Raw genomic sequence first — 8,441 nt, 5'->3', positions numbered from 1 at the left:
ACCTTCTCTTTTTCTTGTTTTATTTTTTATTATTTATTTTTAAAATTAATTATGTTTGAAAATTGTGAGTTGGGGCTTTTGTGGATTTGTCTGTGTGTTGTTATGAAAAAAAAAAACCCACTTGAGAAATGTGTTCGCTTTTTAATTTTAGCTTATGGGTTAAATAGGTTATGGATGAAGCTCAAGAAATAAGCACAATCTTTAAGCTAAGAAATTATCTAAGGGTGGCATTTAAACTGGATCTATGGTTGGTTTAAGCTATAGGATTAACCTTGGCCTTATATTTTCTTCGAATTTTTCAAGTTTTGGATTCAGAGTAAATGAGTAATCTATTGATCTCCGAATGGATTCTCACATTATAACCGGACCCAGAGACCAGAGTCTTAAACAAGAATCATGACCCATCAACAAATCCAGAAAAAGAAAAAAGAAAAAAGGGAGACCAATACCCAAAATCAAATTTTTCTTGAGGGTCCATATATTTGAACTCCAATTTAACAACTTAAAAGTTAAAATACTCAGGTTTTAGTTTTACAATTTATCTTCTAGGATTTTGCTTTCTTTTTTGAACAAAAATTTAAATACGTACGATGTGTTGTGTTATAAAAAATTAAAACCCACTTGAGAAATGTGTTCACTTTGTCATTTTCGCTTTGGGTTAATTGGTTATGGATGAAGCTTAAAAAATAAACACAATGTTTAAGCTAAGAAATTACTTAATGTGGCATTTCAATAGGATTTGGTTTATGCTATAGGATTTACCTTGGCTTTAATTTTCTTTGAATTTTTCAGCTTTTGGATTTAGATTAATATATGGATCTCCGAATGGATTTGTACAAGAATCATGACCCATTCCCAAATTTAGCTAAAAAAATAAAGACCCATTCCTACAATCAATTTTTACTTGCACTTCCATATATTAGAACTAAAATTCAAAAACTTAAAAGTTAATATGCTCATGTTTTACAATATATTTTTAATTGGGTTAATTACAACTTACCCACCTGTAATTTGGTCGAAATTTAAGTTGTCAACTCGTGATTTGAAATTTGGCACTTTACTCATCTGAGGTTAACTCAGTTAGGGTTCCATTACCCACCTCTATTAAAAATGAGGCTAAATATTTATTTTTACTCTCTTTTATGTCCCTCCTATCTCAAAACATAAAAGAATAAGAGAAAACAAGATCAAAAAGTGAGGGTTTTGTAAAAATTATGAACAAACATTACCACCACCATAGAAGCTTCTGTCAAGAATCATCTCCAACAAAAACAAATTCCTTCATCCATTTCTAAGCAATCAACAAAGCCATAGCATCTAAAGCTTAAATCAAACCAAAAGATTGAGACACAGAGATAGCATCTTCATCAGACATTAAAGATATGATTTGGTAATGATGGGCACTGCTTAAGCAAGCTTGGTTACGTATAAAATCATTCCAAGTTGAATCTATGTGAGTTGAATAATTGAAGAAGGTGTAGATATACATGTTGTACTCAAAAGGACATGAAGTTAAATCGGGGATTCGAAGCTGTCTTGGATCAATGCAACCATCCAATGGCGGTTCTAGGAATTTTTTCCAAGATGTTCCTTAACAAACATAAATTACACAATTTAATAAAAAGAAAATTTTATATATTGACAACAACAACAACAATAAAAATAAATAATAATAATAATTAAAAAAAAAAAAGCAAATACATAAAGTTTTACAACATAAAACTTATGGAGTTCAGTTGTGGTTGTTATTAGTGTTGCTGAATAGAGATGGACGGCGATGGCTGGAGAGAGTAAGTGACTTTCTTATTTCCTTTTAGCCTTTAAGTTTGATTTAGTTTTAGTTTAAATTGTTTAATAACTTGTGAATCTGCGAGACACTGAGGAAGTGAGGATTTTTTTTTTTTTTTTCAATATTTGTTGAGTTAAAAATGTAATCGTGTTGGTATTGGGATAATGATAGTCTTAGTTTGAGATGAGATTGATCTTGTATTGGGCTTTTCTATTGCCATTTGGTTTGGGCCTTTTTAGTGGTTTTATACTTTTATTATAATTTTTTTTTCCCAGATTTTCATTCAAGGTTTTTTTTTTTTTTTTTTTGGGGGGGGGGGGGGGGGGGGGGTGGGGGGGGGGGGGGGGTTTCCATGGTTTTATAAAACCAGTATGGTGAAAGAATCGAAAAAGGGACTGGTTATTGGTTTTTTGGTCGGATCAAGATTCAATCGATGGTTGAACCGGTGACATTATAAATAATATAAATTGTGGGGGCCGGTTAATTAATAATTATTAAAACCGTGTTAACTGGGCCTGTGGCCCATTCGAGGACGTTATACCATTCGAGGAGGCTCATATAAGGTTATAAGGGGAACCAAATGAAAAGAGGAGTAGATATCACATGAGATGGGTCCAATATTCATCCGAGGACAAAATCCTTCTCAGCAATATGTGTCCGAGGACGACCTGAACGCCATATTGTTACAAACACACTTCAGAGCGACATTACCACTAAAGGTGGGACATGGGACCAATGGTAAGAAAGAAAAGATAAACAAATATTTTTAACAACTGCTGCCTCCGCATTAATTGCCTCTCAACCAACTCTTTAGCCGCATTAATGTGGAGGTGGTGCCTGAACAGTGATGAAGCAGCCTTACAGTTGCTGGTTGAAGGTTCTAGGAAGTGTGTTGGATGGGACAGGAAGGGATCCCCCAAATCCAACCTACACGTGTGTGGTGAAGATGACACCAAGAGGGCAGTATATAACATGGAAGAATGCATTAAGAGAAGAGATCGGAACTTCTGAACAATTGATGCTTAGAAGAAAATCTTACGAAAAAAGAACTTAGCTTGTCTCAAGGATAAATTGATTGTAATATCTGTATTAATCCATCTAAAAACGTTAAGTTTAATCGTTTTTCTTTTGAAATTAATCTAGTTCTTTTATATTCACGCTCTACAAATTTATTGTTTGGGCCTTTAGCGTTAGAACCCAATATGAGTTTGGGATCATTACAAATTGAGTCCCTACATAAATAATAAAATTTTAAATTATATAAATAAAAATATAATAAGTTTATTACTAATAATATGATAGCAAAATGTAAAAACATAATATTTAGTGACATTTTTCGTGTAAATTTAATCAAATTTCCTTAGAATTGACAATCACATGTTTAATTATAATCATAAAAATAAAAAGTTTATTATATATATAATGAATTAATTGATGTTATATACAAATTAAGTAACTTTTTAAGTTTATTCACTTAATTAACTAAAATTACTATTTTTTTTCTAATCAAAATTATCGGAAAAAGAAAAAAGAAAAGTAGTTGTATAATGAAAAAAGTTAAATTTATGTGACTTTGATCAATTAATTGTATAATATATATTATAATGTTTTTGAGGAAAAATAGTTGTATAATGACAGTATGTCAGGTAAAACAGAAAGTAAAAGTAAAGCTATAGTATAGGCTTAAAAGAATATAAAAGCATGTGGTTCTTTTTTCTTGAAAAACCCTAATATATTGTTAAGTTGCTCAAATTATGGACCAAAATTTAATTTTATTGGCATAAAAAAATTCAGGGTGTTCCCAATTTTTTTTTTAAAGGTAGATAAATATAAAATTTTAATTTAATATGTGTATATATATATATATATATTTTTTTTTTTAGGTTAGGGTGGTCATGGGACCACCCTGGCCATAAGGTGGCGCCGCCCCTACAACCATCTTGATCATACAAATCAATCTACTGCCCTATGTAACTGATACTATTTACATAAAACTTCCTTGAATATGGCAGCTCGAGCATGGTATAGTTGTCCTCGGTGCAAGATAGCTCAAACTTAGGGTATCCACAGTGTTCTTGCTGTTGGTCCTTTAGCCAAAATGGGAACTAGATGGTTGGGCCATCATCTTTGCACCATGCTATCTTGCACCCATTTGGCTCTAATCCAAACTCTACAGCGTTTACGATTAGGAGAAAGCAAAAGAGAATTACAATTTAAGCTTTAGATGCTATAGCTTCATTGGTTGCTTAGAAATGGATGAAGGAATTTGTTTCTCATGGATATGATTCTTGACAGAAGTTTCTATGGTGGTAATGTATGTTTATAATTTTTACAAAACCCTCACTTTTTATCTTGTTTTCTCTTATCCTTTTATGGCTTTTTTTTTTTTTAAATGTTTTTTGAGAGGAGAGAGACATAAAAGAGAGTAAAAATACATACTTAGCTCCATTTTTAACAGAGGTGGGTAACGGAATTCTAATTGAAATAACCTCAAGTGAGTAAAGTGCCAAATTTCAAATCACAGGTAAGCAACTTAAATTTTGGCCAAATCATAGGTAGGTAAGTTGTAATTAGCCCTTTTTAATTTTTGTATTTTGGAAAAATAGTTTCTAAGCCCCTCATTCATTTGGATTAGACAATACAAAATAGAAAAATGCTAAATTTATACTTCCAAACCAAAAATCAAAATCTCCTACATTGCATGAGTTGCTTACTCTTGTTTGCAAAAAGGGTTAGAATGTATTTGAATGAGCTTGCATTTGTTGGTATATTTGGTTTCGAAAATAAGTTGTGTAATAGGGAATGGGGGGTTCTTTGACATGTTATTAAAGCCCGGTTTGGATTTAGCTTATTCACGTCTGCGTTTTCAGTTTGCACGTTTTCTCTTTTTTCTTTCTTCTTTTTTTAGCCGCAATTGTTGACTTTTCTTCAGTGTACAGTGCACATCAATAGGTCCCGTGCACTGTTCACGAGACTCACAAACTTCACTTTTCAACAACTTTTTCATTAAAAATAGGTCACACGGCACTATTCACACATTTAAAAATTATTTTATTACAGTGCTTTCAGTTTTCAGCAAAATAAGTTGTATCCAAATGGATCCTAAGTCTTTAATGAGTTGGTAATCTATCTTTGACAACTTATTAGAGAAGATAAATTTAAGCTCACCAACCTAGCCAAACATTTCCACCTTCTCAAGCTTAACTTTAAGCTTATTCAAAAGAAAATAATATGTGAATTTACCCAACTTCCATCTTTAATGGGACCCCTTGTTCAGTGTCTTGTCTAATCACCAGCTTTTTTTTTTTTTTTTCCTTTCCTTCTTCTTCTCTTCACATCTGCTTCTTTGTTTCTTTTTTCTTTCTTCTTCTCTTCATGCCTACTACTCTCTTTCTTCTTTTCTTTCTTTCTTCTCTTTTTTAGTGTTTAGCTTTTACTCCCAACGGCTCTCTTTCATGCCAAACCAAACCCATCTGCACAGCCCAACATATCCCATCTTTCTTCTTTTCCTCATCACAACCCCATCTTCAGAGTAAACCCCTCAACCTAGCCACATCTAGAAATGCATCTGATCTGATCCAACCCGCAATGGCCCCATCTTAGACCGGAGAAGGATGACGGCGACACAGAACTCGCAAACCTCCTACAGAGACCCAATTGTATGAACAGAGCCACATGTGCCACCTACCGAGACAATAACATCTATGACATCAAAGATTAAAAAAAAAAAAAAGACATACCCAAGTTGGAACAATGGTGATCGGAACTCGAAGGGGGTAAGGATTGGACTGGGATACAATGAACAGCGATAGGTTCAAGCATCGAAGCAGTTGTTTATGGGTTAGATTTCTGTGATGAGGAGGGAGGAAGAAATCCGAAGCTGCATTGGTGGCATCGGCGCAGTTGGGTTTTAGACATTTTCTGAAATTTTCAGTACAGGGGAGTGATGAACTAGGTTTTGGTAAAGTTGGGTTTTGGCTTTTGGGGTAAATGGGATAAGGAGGGGGCGGGTGGCGTTTTGATGGATTTCCTTGGCTGGGTTCATCGAGTGTTTTGGGAGAAGATGTGGGTTGAAGAGAAAAAAGAGGTGAAATTGGTTTGCCTTGAATGTATACGTGGGTAGGCTAACCAGCCTAATCGTGAACCTGACATGGTGCTCAGGCTGGGTTCATCAAGTGTTTTGGGAGAAGATGTGGGCTAAAGGGAAAAAAGAGGTGAAATTTGTTTGTCTTGAATGTATACGCGGGTAGGCTAATCGTGAGTCAGACATGGTACTCAGGCAGTGGATCCCACAAAAAGATAAAGTTTTTGAGTTATCAGAAGTTGGAAGCGAGTGCCAAAAATGCCGCCACCAAAGGAAGTTGAGGAATTTTCAATGATAAGTGATGAGTTATAAAGAGATGAGTGATGTTATTTCAATAATGAGTGATGAATGAGTTTTTTTTTTTACCCAAACAGCCCCTTAGTATCCATGGACCATGGTACTAGTAGAAGTAGCATATTAAACTAACTTAAAGCCTAATATGAAACAGAGGACTTTCAGGAAGCCAATTGTCATACTCTCACTATTACCAATAGGATGCTTGATCCAAGGTCAAGCAAAATCTCAGTTTTAAATCTTCTTCTCTTCAAGTTTTTTGATGGAATAGACCAAACAGAAAAAAACTTAAAAAGTGAAAAGAATTTCAAACGTGCTCAATTGCAATAGCTTTATTTTGGTCTTGTCCTTTTAAACCTAACCACCCTCTGATTTTGGGGACTTTAAGGGCCGTCCTATCGTAGCTTGGCACCAAAATCCATTGTATTTAGACGTTTCCACAAATAATCATTGCAACTGCTTTCAAATTCCAATCCCAACCTACCCCTTTGGTTAATAAAGTAAAAAATACGGCTGTACCTAAGGACAAAAAAAAAAAAAAAAAAAAAAACAACAACAACAAAAAAAACAAAAACTTTAAAAAATTGTACATTCCTGCTAAATTAAAGGATGAAAATAAACTCATCCATTGACACCTGGCGGGTACTCTTTGGAAGCAAAGAGAAAGTGTGTAATTTACCTAACCCAACAACTTTCTTGCTTGAGCCGGCAGTATTGATAATTTAAAATTTTCAACAAATTATTAAAGTGATTAATGATTATTGGTGTAAAAAAAAAAAAAATGATGTTATTAATAGGTTCAAATAAAAATCAGTAAAAAATTGACCACAACAACAACTTGTAAAAATATTTTAAAATAGTTCGTGGCCATTACTCCTTACTTCTTGTAGAAATGTCTAGATTAGACTTTCTAGTGCACAACCATGTAAGACCTTAAAGGGTTCTAAAGCTATTTTTAGATTAAAATGAAAATGAAATGTTTAGATAAACTGTTAAGATGATGAGTGATTATTAGTAAATAAAAAAAAAATGATGTTATTAGTGGGTCTAAATGAAAACTAGTAAGAAGTTGGCTACAACTACAGTTCGTAAAAATGTTGTAAAATAATTTGTGACCGTAGTATTACTCCTTAATTCATGTAGAAATGTCTAGATTAGTCTTTCTAGTACACAGCCATGTAAGATCTTAAAGGGTTCTAAAGCTGTTTTTAGATAAAAATGAAAATGAAATGTCCTACAACCCTTTTTTTTATAAAGTTTCATGGGTTCCATTAAGAAATTTAGAACTTTAACAAAAAAAATTCTATAATTCACGGTTTATGTCTTATAAATTAATAACTTTAATATACTATTTATTGTAATTTGTTAAACACTTAAAAGTAAAAAAGAAAAAAAAATCAAAACATTAAAGAGTTTTATAATTAAATTTCTATATCACGAAAGCTCTGCTACAAAACTGTATAGATTAACTATCTATAATGCAGTTTCTCAAAAAAAAAAAAAAAAAAAAAACCTATCTACATTAAACTCTACCTTTTAGTTTACGACAACACCAAAGAAGCAATCTTTGGGGAGGGATTTTTTTTTTTTTTTGAGAAGTCTTTGGGGAGGGATTTGATAGAGCATGACGTGAGACGATGAAATAGATTTAGCTATAATTAGTTTAGACTTTTTGATATTATTGCAAGTTGTATATTGGTGGTACATTATATAAATAGATTTGTGACGTGATCAATATTATATTTAGCCTATAATTAGTTTAAACTTATTGATATTATTGCAGGTTTTGAGTAAGAAAGATTTTGGGTAAATTCTATCTAATTGGGGTGTGGGTCAGGTTTGAACCCGACCTAAATCGTGCTCAGCCCAAAGGTTTTGTCATTTTCAATTTTAAAAACTGACCATTATTTTTAATAAAAAATCCTACGTCCACCACTTTTTATATTATTTTCATAATAAATTTTAAGTGATAAGTTATTACTAATTTTAAATAATAAAAAACCACTATTAATTTTTTTTTTAACCCACAATATCGGTTTATAACAACTTATCATTTAAAATTTGTTACGATAACGTTGTCAGCCATGCATTTCTTTTTTCTGATAGAAAGATAAGATTATAGAACTTAAAATTTTCTGATTGGAAAAGTAAACAAATCACAGATCCAAAAGACACTTAAATGAAACCTCTATTAAAATTATATTTTTTATTCACAATACCAACCAATAATAACTTATCACTTAGAATCTGTTTAATAATATTTTTCTAGTAACG

The sequence above is a fragment of the Quercus robur genome, chromosome 11, assembly GCF_932294415.1.
Source record: "Quercus robur chromosome 11, dhQueRobu3.1, whole genome shotgun sequence".
In the NCBI taxonomy this organism is placed as follows: Eukaryota; Viridiplantae; Streptophyta; class Magnoliopsida; order Fagales; family Fagaceae; genus Quercus; species Quercus robur.
The sequence above is the reverse complement of the archived record's forward strand: the minus strand, read 5'-3'. Positions refer to the sequence as shown.